The sequence below is a fragment of the Dromiciops gliroides genome, chromosome 4 (genome assembly GCF_019393635.1).
Source record: "Dromiciops gliroides isolate mDroGli1 chromosome 4, mDroGli1.pri, whole genome shotgun sequence".
Lineage (NCBI taxonomy): Eukaryota > Metazoa > Chordata > Mammalia > Microbiotheria > Microbiotheriidae > Dromiciops > Dromiciops gliroides.
The window spans coordinates 281,670,787-281,688,580 of record NC_057864.1 but is presented as its reverse complement, the minus strand read 5'-3'; positions in this window follow the sequence as shown (position 1 = coordinate 281,688,580).

Genomic DNA, 17,794 nt, shown 5'->3' with positions numbered 1-17,794 from the left:
ACTTAACACTTACTAGCTGTGTGACCCTGGGCAAGTCACTTAACCCCAATTGCCTAACTAAAAAAAAAACAAAACAGATATAGTACTTAAAGTATAAGGCACTGTGTATGTGGAAACTATCATCATTTATCCAATAAATGTTCATTAAACACCTATATGTGGGATCATAAATTTAGATGGCCTATTCATTCTTGTCTTTGATTTATACTTTAATATCCCTCTTTTTTCACCAATCATTGCCCTTAATTTCTTTCAGTTCAAGACACACTTCCTTCAAGATGATTTTCCCTTACTAATCCCATCACACTGATCCCTCTTGTTTTCTACTGACCATCATCACATACATAGTTTGAATTATATCAGTCTTAATTTGACTATTCTCCACATGCTTCTTGTGTAAAGGAAAGGATATGATTCCATATCCCAAAATGTTGCTAATGCAATTATAGAATAGCATTGTACAAGCAAGTTGGTCTCCACTCTGACCTGTTTATGAGGCCACAGGTCAAGAAGGGAACACCTGATTAGCTAAACAAACAATCTTCTCGGGGCTTATAAAAAACTGGAGAAATTCCAACAGTTTACTGTTCCAGTAGTAGAGTACTCCAAGTTTATGAGTTGAGGATTCTAGAATTAGAACCAGAATTTTAAAAAAGAATCCCCTCTGAGGAAGAAAGATTTTTCTACTCTTCCCACTCCCATTGAGCATGTCTTAGAAGAGAACAGACTAGTTTTAGGCAATGCATCTACGTGGGTTCAGATGAACTGGACCAATAAAATAAAATGCCTCTACCTGGTAAGTAGAGGACATGGAGGACAGACACAGATAGTTACCCAAAGTTAAAGTCAATTTCAAGGAGCTTCTTTCCTGGGTTTGTGGTCTTGTCCTCCAGCTTGAGGAAAACAGCAAAAAAAAAAAAAAAAAAAAAGCTCAGTAGAATCTTCCTTGCATTCGTTTGGCCTTACTCACATTAGACAGCTGATACCGAGTTTTATTTTGTTTTTGTTTTTCTCAACAACCACAACAATGCTACTAATGTTACCCATTCCTACGGTTTCCTACTAAATTATAGGATCTCAGAGTTGAAAAAGTCCCCAGACTCCTTCTAATTCAACCTCTTCCCCAGTCAGGAATCCCTGTGATAATATTTCTGTGGTCGTAGCAGTATCCTAACTCCCATACAACTTAAACAATTTTTTGCCTTCGGTTGTTGGTTAAATATATATTTTTATTGTTGTTAATATGTAGAATTTATTATATATAGTTTTAAAGTTTTTTGATTATTTGAATACTTTCTTTTTCCCAATTTACATGTAAAAACAATTTTTGACATTCATTTTTATATTTTTGACTTCCAAATTCATTCTCTCTCTCTCTCTTCCCCCTCCCTTTCATTGAGAAGGAAAGCAATTTGATATAGATTATAGTCTGCAATTAGGAAAAATATATTTCTGTATTCTTCATGTGGAAAGAAAAGACACAGAAAAAAAAGAAAAAAAGTTTTTAAAATATACTTCGTGTCTGCATTCAGATTCCATTAGTTTTTTCCTCTGGAAATGGAAAGGATTTTTTACCCTAAGTCTTTCAGAATTGTTTTAGATCATTGTATTTCTTAGAATAGCTAAGTTGTTCACAGTTGATGATCATAAAATATTGCTGCTATATACAGTGTTCTCCTGGTTCTGCTCATTTCACTTTGCATCATTTCATATAAGTCCATGTTTTCCTGAGAGCATCCTGTCCATCTTTTCTTATAGCACAATAGTATTCCATCATAACTATATACCACAATTTGTTCAGCTATTTCTCAATTGATGGGCATCCCCTTAATTTCCAGTTCTTTGCTACCATTAAAAGAGGATGCTACAAATATTTTTGTACATATGGATTCTTTTCCTTGTTTTTTATCTCTTTGGGATACAAATCTAGTAGTGGTATTGCTTGCTCAAAGGATATGCATGGTTTTATAGCCCCTTGGGCATAGTTCCAAATTCTTCTCCAGAATGCTTAGATCAGTCCACAACTCCAGCAACAATGCCTGAGTGTTTTAATTTTCCCACATCCCTTCCCAACAGTTCTCATTTTCTTTTTCCTCTCATATTAGCCAATCTGATAGGTGGTGGTACCTCATAGCTATTTTAATTTAATTTTCTAATCAATAGTGATTTAGAACATTTTATGTGACTACGGATCATTTTGATACTTTGCCTGTTCATGTCCTTTGACCATTTATGAGTTGAGAAATGGCTTGGTTTGCTATAAATTTGACTCAGTTTTGAAATGAAGCCTTTATCAGAGAAACACTGTAAATTTTTTTCACAGTTACTATTTCTAACTATATTTCCCTTCATCCTATCTCCCATCCCATGTATTCTATTCTCTCCTTTCACCTTCTCCATCCTCAAAATTGTTTTGCTTCTGACTGTTGCCTCCCCCAAACTTCCCTCCCTTCTATCCACCTTCTTCCTTTCTCTCCTACTTTCCAGTAGGATAAGACAGATTTCTATACTCAAATGAGTGTGTGTGCATTTCCTCTTTCAACCAATTATAATGAGATTAAGGTTCACTCACTACCACCCACTTCCCCCATCTTCCTCTCCACAATAAAAGCTTTTTCTTGCTTCCTTTATGTGAGATAATTTACTCTATTCTACCTCTCCCTTTCCCCTTTTTCCAGCGCATTCCTCTTCCTCACCCATTAATTTTATTTTTTTTAGATAATCATTGCATCATATTCAACTCATATCCATTCCCCCTGGTTATGTATACTCCTTCTAACTACCCCAATAATAAGAAAATTCCTAGGAATTACAAGTATCACTTTCCCATGTAGGAATGTAAACAGTTTAACCTTATTAAATCCCTTATAATTTCTCTTTCTTGTTTACCTTTTCATGCTTATCATGAGTCCTGTGTTTGAAAGTCAAATTTTCTATTCAACTCTGGTCTTTTCATAAGGACTGCTTGAAAGTCCTCTATTTCATTGAATTATCCATCTTTTCCCCTGAAGGATTATAGTCAATATTGCTGGGTAGGTTATTCTTGGTTGTAATTCTAGTTCCTTTGCCACCCAGAATACCATGTTCCAAGCACTCTACTCCTTTAACATAGAAGCTGCAAAATCTTGTGTTATCCCAACTGTGGCTCCACAATATTTGAATTATTTCTTTCTGTCTTCTTGCAATATTTTCACCTTGACCTGGGAGCTCTGCAATTTGGCTTTAATATTCCTGGGAGTTCTGAATAAATACACTTCTTTTTGTTAACTATTAGATGGTTCGAGTATCTTATTCCATTCTGCTTTTGAACTAAAACTAGCAGGGAACCAGCCCAAGTCAGGCCTACTTTATCATGTGGAAATTTATTTTGATTTGGGGACTCTACCTTTAGGCCGAGATTAGAAAGCCTTAGGCCTTCAGGGTCTCTCCCCCTCCTCCTCAGCTTCAGCTGAGCGAAAAAGCCCCGTGGGTTATACAAGACGACAGGTCAGACAGCTGGGGGGGAAAAAAAGCCCCCAGCTCCCTCTGACCTGAGCGGAGCTATCTGAAGGATCCCGGATGGCCTGTGCTGAGGCATGAGGCTTGAGAGCACACACTCCCACTACCACCAACTGCAGCTCTGGCTGGTGGATTAGCTTGGTCTGTGGGGGCAAAGGAAGCCCCGAGATTTGAGTGCAGAGAAGAAAAGGTATATATAGACCTGGGAGTTAGACAGCAAGAGGATGACAGACTAGGAGGGGGGCTGACTAGAGGAGGACAGACTAGAGGGGAGCATGGACAAGGACGGAGGAGAGTTCGGTTCGGAAAAGGAGAGACAGGGCTGACAAGGTTATAGGCCTTTTTACAAACCAGGGAAAGTGTAACGTGCCCTGAGGCCAGAGGTGGCTAAGGCCCTTATTGTATTCAAGAAATTGGAAGCACAGCAGGTGGGAAAGAGACACAGTGGAAAGAGACCTCAGGAAAGCAGTCAGGTTGTACTTTATTTCCCTGTATTCCTAATTTGAAATAGTATCTCATAAATAAATTCTGCTTTGATTATTTAGTTAAGAGGCTTCTTAATATTTTGCTTATTAACTTGGGAATGGAGCAATATGGTGGAACTTTATAAATGGCCCATATTAATTAAACGTAGTCAGATAGCCAAATAGTCAAAAGTCCCCAGATTAGTCCTCCAGTCAGATTAGCCCCCCAAATTAGGCTAGTCAATTTAAAAATATTCTAACAATCACAACCCCCAAAAGGTAGTCCTGAAGCTTCTCCTTGAATACATGCCATGAAGGAGAAAAAAAAAATAATAGTAAGATCCAAATACAAGTCTCAGAACCTGAAGAGCAGAGTATATTTCATTTTTGTCTTCAAATCTCCAGACCATAGAACAATGACTAGCACATAGTAAACATTTAACAAACACATGATCTTGATTGATTAATGGATGGATGGAATCCAAAAAGAAGTAGTTCACTTCTATTTAAGTGCTCAAATGGTACTATGTTGTCTTCTTTTTTCAACCTGCAGCTGTGACTGCCCCACTGGATGGAAAGGAGCATTTTGCACAGAGACGGTTTCTGTCTGTGACCCTGAGCATGAGCCACCACACCAATGTAGACAGGGGTCTACCTGTGTCCCACTACCTGAAGGATACACATGTCGCTGCCCTTTAGGAAGAATCGGAGTTCACTGTGAAAAAGGTATGGTACAGACTTCCTACATTTTGCTAACCACACATTTAATTTCCTTTTTGCCTATTTTTTCTTTTAGAATTTGAATACAAAGCAGACTTTGGTGTTCTTTTGCTACTATAGAAGTAAAAAAGGCAGCAAAGCCTATGTTATCATCTGTATATGATGTACAAATGTAACATTCCAAGGACTGTAGTAGCAGAAACAAGACAAACCTTTGAATCAAGAAGACTTGAGATCAAGTGCCGTCTGTGTGACACATACTAGCCATGTGACCCTGCATAAGTCAATTAACCTCTTAGTCCCATAAGCAACTCTCTAGGACAATAAGCTACAAACCAGTTGTTGATCTGCATTTGTGAAAAGTTTCCATATTGAGTTTTTCATACTGATAAAATCACAGACGCAGACCTATACATACATAAGCACACATTTCTATGTAAATATACATGTAGATGTAAAGTACCATGCCCTTAGTGTTCTACCTTCTATATGGAGCAACTATTTAGTTCTGAAAAACATGGGAAAATTACTTTTTGAAAACATAAAGAAAAATAGTTAAATCAATTGATAAAGGGCCTCTTTTCATAGAAAAGTTTGCTGCCTGAAAACAGGAAAAAATTTGGCTTAATAAAAACTATTAAAACATCTATATAAAAAAACCAGCTCTTACACTGGATTTGAACAGTTTGAAAAGAATAAACTGTGATTATAAATATAAAATACTAAAGTTTTCTTGTAAAGGATGTAGAGTGATGCCTTATTTGTATGTGAACGGTTCTGTTTAAAATGGCACATATGTCTATTCATGGTCAAATGGATCCTGCCAAGATTGAAGAGAAGTTGTTTTTTATACCCTTAGACAGGCTTGGTTTTGAATGTGCCACTTTTCCCTGTCTAGGTGGCAAGTAGGAGCCCATTCTCTCAAAGTCAATGGTTTTAGAATCAAGGAGTGTAAAAATTAGAGGAGACATTAGAAGCAATCTAGTCCAAACTTCTCCATTAACAGATGAAAAAATTGAGGCCCAGAAAGATTAAAGTGGCAATTCCAAGGCATACAACTAACTAGTGACAAAAGCAGCACTAAAACCAGAACCCCAGATTCCCAAATACTATATGTCCTTTGTACCATACGGCTGACTTAACACAGAAAAGTTAAACAGCTACCTATATATACACGAGCATTTTATTAATAGTGTTTTCATAAATGCACATTGTTTTAATGCCAAGAAATGCACAAGGGCATTTACATTGCCAAAGACAAGCTAACTGTATTGTAGTGGAAAGAGCATTAGATTAAATTGAGAGGACCTGAGTTCAAATTCGAGCTCTATTTCTCCTATCAAATGTGTCATCTAAAGCAAATGATTCTTGTTTTCTGGGCCTGTTTCCTTATCTGTAATGAGAGGATTAGACTAAATGAAATATAGATCCCTTCCAGTTATAATTCCTAGGATGTACCTGGCTCATAGTAAGAGCTTAATAAATGGTTTCTTTGCCTTGTGTGTTGAAGTGAAAACCCCAAAATTGTAGGTGGCCGGTCTTCGGACCTTTCTTTGGACAGACTCTTGGCTCTGCTATTTATTATTTTAAAATTTATATAGCTTGCTTTTCTGTTTTTTAAAGTTGTTTTCACGAATTGTACACTGCAGTCTGCATGTCATCTCTGATTTGAGGATGCAGAAGAAAATCAGCATTATTCATTCTCTTCAACCAGTTAATAGTAGTCACTGAGCAATGTGGGACGAATAAGTCGAGTAATGAAAAAAAAACACACTGAAAGTCTTTTAAAACCAGCTACAGTGTCCTGGGGGCTTAGAAAGAGTACTAATAACAGTGATAAATTCTCCAACATGAGTAAAGCAGATTAAGTAGTGAACAGTTTTCTGGAATGGCTTTTTGTCAGAAGTGAGACCCTTAGGCTAATTCATTACCTCCAAAGTTTTGGTTTATAGGAATTGATTCAGGAGTTCAGGCAGTATGACTAATGAAGGATCCTAACTACTGGTACATAGTGTTTATGGGTCATGCATGCTTCTTTGCTTCCTCGCCTATTGCAACTACCCTAGGAAAGTTTTTCTTGGTGTTTAAGAGTTAGATGGTGTAGCCAAGAAAATCTGAGTTCAAATCCTGACTCCAATGCATCTGTGTGGCCCTAAGCAAGTCATTTAACCCCTGTTTGCCTCAATTTTCCTCATCTATAAAATAAGGATAATAATATCACCTATATCCCAGCGTTTTTGTGAGATAATATTATAAAGTGCTTAGCAGAATGTCTGGAAAATTGTTAGCACTATATAATATTAGCCATTATTATTATGATTATTATTCATTATTATTCATTCATTTCAGAGTTGAAGCCTTTTTATAGTCCTCTATTAAAGAATAAATACAACTTGATGGAAAGGGAGAAAATTCATCATGTAATTTTCTTTTTCAAAAATGTTTAAAGTTTATTTTTACTTAATACCTACATACATTTAAAGGCACAAAGTAAAACAAAGGGATTATTTTAGAAACTAAACTTATGTAGCTTGTTTTTTAAAAAGTATACATATGTATACAAACATGTAAACAAAATCACTCCATGTTCTTTTCTGTACTTTTTTCTTTGTATATTCTTAAAATGTTTTTATTTTCTCATATGTGATACTAGTCACTAACCCAGACAGCCAAAGAGAATCCCCCCACCTCCGATCTTGTAATAAATCTATATCTGTGTGTATGTATGTATATATTTATATATGCATATTTATATATACATGCATGTACATATATGTGTGTATAGAGAGTTGAGGCAAATTAACACATTATTATTTTCCAAATGTCAATCTAAGACTGTAAGTATAAGACACAAAATAAACACCTTGGGAGATGAGATAGAAAAAATGAGATTAGATATTGCATTAAAAAAAAAAAAAAAAACTTGGTGGGGCAGCTAGGTGGCACAGTGGATAGAGCACCAGCCCTGGAGTCAGGAGTACCTGAGTTCAAATCTGGCCTCAAACACTTAACACTTACTAGCTGTGTGACCCTGGGCAAGTCACTTAACCCCAATTGCCTCACTAAAAAACAAAAACAAAAACAAATTTGGGATTTTAAATTGTAGATGTATGGCAAAACCTACTTTTAATAAGGAAGAGACAGACAGGACTGCAGAAACAGACTTTAGCAGAAACTAGAAACTGGAAGCAGAGAACTCCACAAACACATGCTTCTGGTGGCAGAAATCCATTAGTGTTCATATTTAAGTTCAGAATTTTAAAAAATGAATAAATAAAATCTTTGTCTATATTCCTATCTCTTCCATATGAGAAGAGTGGACTTCACCACGCTCTTTTAGTTTAAATCCCCACAGTTTTGGTTTGGTGTTTTTTGTTTGTTTATTTGTTTTTTTAACAGCTCTTTTTGAAAAAGGTAACCAGCAGTCTTGGACATGCAAAAGTCTTTCTTGGTAGGGAGAGATCTTTGAAGCATTTTTCCTTAAGGAGATGCCCATCTATTTCCCTCAGAGCTCTAGCTAGAACAGGTTTTCATCCTAAGTAAGGGATTTTTTTCTTCCAGATGTTAAGATCTTTAGAAAACAGAGCAGAGGCATTACTAATTAATGCTCTCGGGCATAATCTTTCCTTTAAAATAAGTTCCTGGCCCAGGGTTTGAGCATTCTCTGCCAAAGATCTCACTTTTCAACTTAGGTTGAGTATTCTGTCTTCCCTGTTTGTTCCCAATGTTAGATTGTGCCTAATCAGCTTTCACTCTAGCAGCTACCCTCCCGACAAACTGCCAAGGTATCCGAGGTTCAGGGACCCCACCCGTACGATTCTCAATTCCTAACCACTTCCACTTTCCCATACAACGGATGAATGGGTGGGGACTGGGCAGAGAGACAAAGTCATCCCTGGGCAATATTGTTATCTTCTTTGCCCAGTTATATTCCTGACATCTTGGGAGAGGGAGGTATCAAGGTTGGTCAGTCTGTCTGCAGGGCAGTGAAAGCCTAATACTTTTTTCAGGATTTTGGTTTCCTTATAATAATGCTAGTCTTGAATTCATGAAAAAACCTGGGTTGGTATCCCACCTCTCACAACTACTAGCTGAGTGACCATGGGTAATCATTCAACATTTCTTTTTTTTTTTTTTTTTTTTTTTTTTTTTTTTTTTAATTTTAGTAGGGCAATGAGGGTTAAGTGACTTGCCCAGGGTCACACAGCTAGTAAGTGTCTGAGGCCGGATTTGAACTCAGGTACTCCTGAATCCAGGGCCGGTGCTTTATCCACTGCGCCACCTAGCTGCCCCCATCATTCAACATTTCTGAGCCTCATTTTCCTCATCTGTAAAATGGGGGTAATAATATCCATAATTTTTACCTCACTTAGGTCATTGTGAAGAGAAAGTGTGATAATATATATCAGATGAATGCTCTGAAAACTTTAAAACTCTGTGTCAGCTGTCACTAATTTAGGTGATTACAAACATTAAACATCCACAAACTAATTAAACTGCCTTTGAATAAATTAATTTTTAACAAATAAACTGCCTATAGCAACTTGTTAGTTGCTCTGTTTCCTTTAATTTTTTTTGGTTTTGCATAATTCCTTAAACATCTGCTTTTACATAATCATAGTATGGTTTGTCTTTTTTTCTTTTATTATAATCTCAACAAACATGAACTTTTCAATACATGAAAAAGAATAGAAAAGAATAGTGTAAAAGAATTTGTCTGTGTCCAGTTCTGAACTTCCTTCCATCTTCTACTTTTTTTTCCCCAATGTTGGTGCTCTTCTTTCACTTCTCGTTATCTTCCTTCTCCCTATATCACTGTCCAACAATCCAACATTCCAATAGAAGCCCTCCCTTTTTATTTTTTAATTAATCTGTTCCTCTCATTACCACTGAGTACAAATATACTCTGAACTCTGATCCTACTTTTTTTACTCACTACATGTTATTTCATAATGTCTTGGAATTTCTTTATATTCTTCATATATATCACTACTAATTGCACTTAGTATTCTATCATTAATAATCCACACTGATCCATTCATTGATTTTTGGACATTTAGATTACACATTTTTATAACTATACTCCATACAGCTATGAACAAGTAATTGGTAAAAAGTCCTTAGAGTGCAGCTTGAAAAGTTCTATGCAGTGGTAGTATTGTAAAATCAAGAGGGCAGCTAGGTGGCACAGTGGGTAGAGTGCCTAGCTTGAAGACAAGAAGAATCATCTTCCTGAGGTCAAATCTGGCCTCAGATGCTTACTAGCTATGTGCCCCTAAGCAAGTCATTTAATCCTATTTGCCTCAGTTCCTCATCTGTAAAATGAACTGGAAAAGGAAATAGAAAACCACTCCAGTATCTTTACCAAGAAAATCCCAAATGGGGTCTTGAAGACTTGGAAAGGACTAAAATAACACCAATAGCATCAAAAGGTCTAATTGTTTTTGGAAACATTAAAAAATTAGTAGATCATAACTTGAAATTTGCCTCAGGGACTCATGACTTGATTATTAAAATATCATAATTTAATATGTACTTCATACATATGATGCCTCAAGTTGAAAATCCATGCTTTGCTATTTGACTATAAGTCAGGGACATCAATAATCATTTATTTAGCAGCATTAAATTCAGGCAATCTAGGAATATTAATAGTAAAAGTAGACAAGTAGACACAATGTAGAAAGTAGGTTGATTTGAGCAACCTCTAATTAGTCAAAAAGGTATTTATCCATAATACCAAAACTATCAATAAAAGCACAAGTTCTTTTCGCTTACTCAACACAACCTTTTATTTTTATGGCTCCACAATAGAACTTCATTAGTTATTCATTATATACCTAGTTCATATGTATACAACTTATAGGCCTCCAGATAAACCATATTTAATCAACAAGTTATGATTCTGTAACAAAGCCTAAGAATAATGACTACAGTGGGGAATAGCACAAGTAAAAACAAAATAATGATGATGTTATAATGTTTATTTATAAAAATCCTTGAATTTTTAAATTGGAAGGTACCTTAGTGATCATCTGGTTCAATCCCTCCATTTTATAAATCAGGTAAGAAACCCCAGTGAATTGTCCAAGGACACACAGATGATGAGGCCAAGTTTAGAATCTGATAGCTAGACCAGAGGTTTTTTTTTTCCACTTTACTGTACTTTCTGCCTATAATTTAGGAATTTAGATAGCTTTTGGTTTGTTTGCCTGGTCGGTCAAATTTTTGTTTTGGGGGGAAGGAGGAGTAGGGTGAGATGAAGGGAGACTGGTCCTGAGATTTCACTGGTATAGGGAATATCTGTTTAGAAACTCCTTCTGTTGCTGGTGAGCACATGCTATGTAACTTAACTATCTTAGAGACTTGCCCCAGATTGCTGTAGAGTTAACTGAGAGGTAAATGACTTACTCAGTCAATGTGTGTCATAGACAGGACTTGTGCTTAGGGCTTCTTGACCTTTAGGCTAGCTCTCATACACTATGCTACAGGTGCCTCTGTTTAAAGTAGTTATCATTTAAAATTAAGGTATTTTTAAAAGGTAGCTAGCTGGTATGAACTAAGTAAGCTATTCTAAGACCAAAATTGGTAGCTGAAAATACTCTCAGGTCAATACTTTTAAAATATTCAGTATTAAAAAGGAGTGAAAGATAAATCTTATGTTTAAAAAGAGAACAATATATTTTGATTAAGCCTTTACCTTTAAACCAAAATTCTGAGCTTCCTAAAACATTAATTCAATGTTCTTTGAGGGGAGAGGGGGGCACGGTGACAAAGAACTTAGTACAATTCAGAAGAAGACGAAATATCTGTCTATACTCATTTGTTAGCATTCTTACAACTACCCAGATCTATTTTTAAATTTCTCCATGATAGGCATGGTGCAAGCATAGCTGAAGGAACAGCAAATTGTCTGAATTAAAAGGCTCTAAAAAACCATAGTAATTCATTCCAAAGATCTCAGCTCTGTCTTAGGAGGGACCTGGAGAAAGCCTTCACATTGTCTGGAACTATATTCTTTAAATACCAGGCATCAGAAGAAATTTAAATGAGGGTAGAAAAGCTCTATCTGGAGACATTCACATATTGGTTGTGTGTAATTTAAGATTCTAAATGTGGATTCTAATCTGTTCCCCCAGTTTTGGGGGAAACTGACTAAAATCACTGATAAAACGAGTTTAGGTTTTTAAGGGTTTATTGGAAAATAGAAAGAAAAAGATTGAGAACAGAATTCCAACAGCCTGGCATTCCTATCTTTCCTCAAATTTCCTGTGAAGTCCTCTGCCGCCACCACCATCAAGTCAGGAACCCAAAAAGCCCCAGAGTTCTCCGCACAAGGCTCCCTTTCCTCCTTCCTGTCTCCTCCCAGACCATAGGAGGCTCCTTAAGTTGATTGGCTGGTAGCCTTGATAGACAGCACCCATGAGCAAACGTCATTTCCTGACGCCAAGGAAAAGCCACAATGCCTCTGAAGCATTTTCCTCATGGTGGAGCTTTCCCACAGCAAGTCTCCAGTAGGTGGCATCATTCCAATCATTACAGTTGGTTTCACAAGCATGAATCCTAGTTAAAGAAATAAGGATGGAAAAACACACCTAGAATATTGAGTAATCCCGATGGACCATTAAAATATCTCACCGGTAAATAGTTCCCATTCACAGCCCTTGGATTTGGAAGGAGAAAAGGCCTTTTAGTGACGTTTTGATTTCATGGCTAGAATTTATCTGATCTTTGTAACATCTCTCAGATATTTCCCCTTCCATACTCTGACCCTACTACCACTCAGGTGAAGGCCCTTATCACCTCACACCTGTACTATCTCAATAGCCGGCTACTGAGTCTGTCTGCCTCAAATCTCTCCCCAGTCCAATTTAACCTCTATTCAGCAACCAAAGTGATTTTCTTTCTTTTTTTTTTAAGTGAGGCAATTGGGGTTAAGTGACTTGCCCAGGGTCACACAGCTGGTAAGTGTTAAGTGTCTGAGGCCGGATTTGAACTCAGGTACTCCTGACTCCAGGGCTGCTACTCTATCCACTGCGCCACCTAGCTGCCCCCAAAGTGATTTTCTTAAAGCATGAATGTGACCAAGTCACTCCTCTTCCCTCCCCACCCTTATCAGTAAACTCCAAACAGCTCCAATGGCGCCCTATCATCTCCAGAATCAAATACAAAATGTTCCGTTTGACATTTAAAGCACTTAATAACCTAGCCACCTCCTACCTTTCCAGTCTTCTTATACCTTACTCCCCACCACATGTTCTTTGATACAGTAACCTCCTAGCTGTTTCATGAACAAGACCCTCCACTCCTCAGCTCCACACATTTTCTCTGGCTGTCCCCCAGGCCTGGAATGCTTTCTCTCTTCCCCTCATACAGCTGACCTCCATGGCTTCCTTTAAGTTTAAACTAAAATCCCACCTTCTACAAGAAGCCTTTCCCAACCCACCTCCCCCCCTTTAATTCTAGTGTCTTCCCTCTGTTATTTCCTGCTTATCCTATCTATACCTTGTTTGCTTGTTCTTTCCCTCATTAGATTGTGAGGGCAGCTTCCTCCTTGAGGGCAGCTTTTCCCTTATTTGTATCTTGAGCACTTAGCACAGTATCCAAACCATGGTTCTTTTATTTGTCCTTCATTCTTGAAGAGGACCATGACATCAGGGTGATGTCATGACTTGCACTGAATTGGATTTAAGTGAGGAAGGGCTGTGCAAGGTCATCAGCCTCATTCTCCTCCAGAGCCATCTGGGTCCAGTGGCAAGATACATATCAGGGCGACTGGAGATGGCCCCAAATGTTTTAAGGCAACTAGGGTTAGGCCCAGGATCACAGCTAATAAGTCTCTGAGATGACATTTGCACTCCAGTCTTCCCAACTTCAGGGCCAGTGCTCTATCCACTGGGCCACCTAGCTACTGCCATGATTGGTGTTTAATTAATGTTAATTGACTGATCTATCGAAAGGCATAGTGGGAACTATGTAGTCAGTCATTGACAAACATTTTTACTTTCTCTATGTTTCGCTTATGTTAAGGGCTAAAATTCTAGCTAAACTGTCTAAAATATCTAATGAGTGGTCGCCAATAAATTATAAGCTTTAGCAAGAGTTAGACTTTTAAGCATTTATTAAGGAGAATAAGAATTTGGTAAAGAGAGAAGAAAAGGCCTAGATTCCTATCTATTAAAGGAAGAGCTCATTTCTAGCTCCCTTCTCCACAAGTGTCCTCAGGAAAGGAGCGAGAGGCAGAGCGCCCAGCTCCCCCTTCCTCCTCCCACCAGCAAATGTCACTTCCTGACACCAAAGAAAAGATGCATGGTCCTGCCCTCAAAGACCTTCCTTCATGGCAGAGCTTTTCTACAGTAAGTCTCCAGCAGGTGGCATCATTCTAATCATTACACTTATTACATATCAGGTTATAGGGAGACAAAGAGGCAAAACCAATTTCCTGCCCTTAAAGGTGCTCAATCTAAGGGGGAGACAACATGCAAGTAATTCTATACAGACAAGAGCCATACAGTGTAAATTAGGGAATCTCAGAGAGAAGGCAGGATAAGGAACAGGAGAGGGCTCTATGATGGGATACTGCAGAAGGTGAGATTTGATCTGGATTTAAAAGAGAACAAAGGAAGCCAAGGGGCAAAGATGAGGAAGGATAATGATTCAGGCGTGGGAGACAGCTAGTGAACAGGCCCAGACCAAGTCAGGAGATGGAGTGTCATGTGTGAGGTGTAACTAGAGTATAAGGAGGGGAGCAAAGTACAAGAAGACTGGAAAAGTAGGAGGGGCATCTTATGAAGGGCTTTAAAAGACAGGATTTTATATTTTATCCTAAAGTTAATAGAGAGCCACAGGAATTTATTGAGTAAGGATTACATGGTAAGACTTGTATTTCAGGAAGATCATTTTGGCCCAAGTAGAGAATGTCCTAAGTAGGGAAAGACTTGAGCTAGAAAGGACAACCAAAAGGTACGTAGTGATGAGGGCATAAACCAGGGTTATGGGGACAAGAGGACATGGATGGATACAAGAGATTTTGTGACAGAAGAAAGGACAGGACTTGGCAACAAGCTGGGTATGCAAGAAAAATATGAGTGAGGAATCAAGGATGCCACTGAGGTTTCAAGTGTGGATTCCTGGGAAGATGGTGGTACCCTCTACAGTAATAGGCAAGTTTGGAAGAGGAGAGGGTTTTGGAGGAATTAGAAGTTCCATTTTGGAAATATTGAATTTGAGATGTTGCCCGATGTGAGATAGCCATTAGATACTTAATGATATGAGACTTAACTTGGAATTTTTGCCCTCAGGATAAGCAAAAGTCTCCTTAGGGGGACTTTTATATCTCAGAGTACAAAAGTCTCCCTCAGTTGAGGGACTGGACAGAGAGTGAAATTGGCATACAAGACACTTCTCTAGGAAGCCTCTCACTGAGAGAACAGGGCAAGGGTGGTGCTCATTCCAACCATATGGCAGTTTTGTATTTTAACTGGCAATTCTTGTGAACTAGATGTTAAGTCCCCATTGCTTCCATGATGAGGAAACAAATGCTGTCAGTATACTAAATATGGTATCCTCCCAATTAAACAATTTGGAGCAAAGCCATAGTCCCCACACCTTGGTTATCATTCTGCCCAAGGTCAACCTACTTCCATATCACATCTACTTTTCTTATTAAGATTCAAATATTGTCTGCGTTTAACACTGCTAAATAAATGACCACTGCACTTCCTTGACTTTCAACCAAATGGCAAAGTATTTGCTAGCATGTGTGTTTTTGTTTTTGTTTTTTTTTCAAATTGGGGCACAGCATGTATTTAAACCTTGTTATTTATCTTCAATTCTTTCCATTATTATTCTGCAGGGATCTTTAAAAGTCTATTCTCCATTCAAATAAAGAACCCCTTGATGCTGGTCACACTGATAATGTAATAGTAATACAAAAACAGTACAGTATAAAGAGCTGGGCTTAGACCTGCTTCTGGCACTTCTTAGCTGTATGACCCTGGGCAGCTCACTTTAACCGTTCTGTATCTCAACAAGTTATAGAAAAAATGCAATGGAGATAGGCTAAACCAGAAAGTGAAGGCCTTTGGACAGGCCAAGATTTTTACCTATTACAAGTATCCAGTAGAAAAAGCATAATATTGAAGGGGGGAGTAGGAGACAGAGCTAGACCAGGGAGAAATCTCCCCATTGAAGTTGCTGTTGGGGGGCAGCTAGGTGGCGCAGTGGATAGAGCACCGGCCCTGGAGTCAGGAGTACCTGAGTTCAAATCCGGCCTCAGACACTTAACACTTACTGGCTGTGTGACCCTGGGCAAGTCACTTAACCCCAATTGCCTCACTAAAAAAAAAAAAAAAGAAGAAGTTGCTGTTGGGGTCCTTTAACCTCAGCTTCCTTCACCCTAGTTAAGAGCCCTGGTGGATGGAAGGAGTTTCCATACTACAGGGCAGTCCATAAGTCATGATGTTTTAATAACTTTCTGAAAATTCTTTTTTCTTTATTTTTCACCACTTATAAGATTTGATTTTTTTCACATAATGTAAGTTTATTTCCTACATATACTGTACATGATGCTATGGTTTTATAAATTTAAAAAATAAAGTAGTTATTAAATATTTAAACCCTTTCATGACTTTTGGCCTACCCCATACATTTATGTAATCATGATAAAAATAACTGACAATTGTATATCACTTTGACAGTTTGCCAGTCACTTTGCATACATTTTCTCTTTTGACTCTCAGGACGAGCCTGTATGGGAGGAACTATATCATAATCCCCATTTTATGGGTGAAAAAACTAAGGCTCAGAGATTTTTTTTTTTAGAGAGGCAATTGGGGTTAAGTGACTTACCCAGGGTCACACAGCTAGTAAGTGTTAAGTGTCTGAGGCCAGATTTGAACTCAGGTACTCCTGACTCCAGGGCCAGTGCTTTATCCACTGCCCCATCTAGCTGCCCCAGGCTCAGAGATTTTAAGTGACTTTTCCATGGTCACATAACTAGTGTGAAAGGCAGAATGGAAGCACTACATTTGTCACGCTGCCTCACACTTTGAAATATGGTGATCTTTCCAGATTGTATCACTTCCTGGTAGAAACCAGCTTTCTTACAAATTAATTATAGCTAATAGGAAGAACTGAATTTTCCTAATTCTTTTGACAGTGAGGCTGGTTTTTTGCCAGGGTCACCGATGTACTAATAGTGGAATAATGTAGTGGAGTAATGATGTACTAATAGTGGAGTTTCTAGAGCTCAGAAGATGGCAGTGCTGGAGAGCCATTACCATATCCTCCTGACTCAGAGAGCTCAGTTTTTCCCTCACTGTATTTGGCCATTGCCCCAGTATAACAAGTAACTGGCACACTTTCTTCACAGAAAACAATACAGAGACTGTAACCTAGATTCCTTCACCTATTTTCTATCCCCACAGGAGCACTTCTAGGGAAGTAGCAAGTTGTATCATAATAAATACTTGAAGACAGCATAATGGAAAGAATTGGCTTTAGAGTCAGAGGACCTGGGATTAACTCCCATCTCTGACACTGATGACTTATATGATATTAGTCAAGTCACTTACCCTTTCAAAACCTCAGTTTCTTCATCTATTAGATAAGAAACAAATCTGAAAAATAGTTTGGAGCCATAGTTCAGATGTCCTCGAATGCCAGCCCAAGTCACAGGTAGCTTTTGAAGATTTTTAAACAAAGACGACATAATCAAATTCTAATATTTAGGCTGATTCATTTAGCAAATGTAGAATAAGAAAAATGCATTGATCTTAAACAGTTGTTTAGCTCAGATGAAAATCTGACCTGAAATCAGGGAGAATTTAGGGTTAGGGTCAACTGACATGAAGAGAAGCATTCTCTACAGCTACTGTGTGCAGTCGTGTGCATTGAATTAATTGTATAAATTTACTCAAGAAACTCATAATTATACCCAGTTCAGAAATGTAGAGCTGGATAGGGCTTTATCTTTTTTTAATGACTAAAGGATTTTTAATGGAGAATGTGTCGAAAAATAAGCAAAAAATAAGGATTAATTTGGCTGCAGTATTGGAGATTGGAAGATAAATTGCATAAGGAAGAAAGCAGAAAGACCAGTTAGATGACTC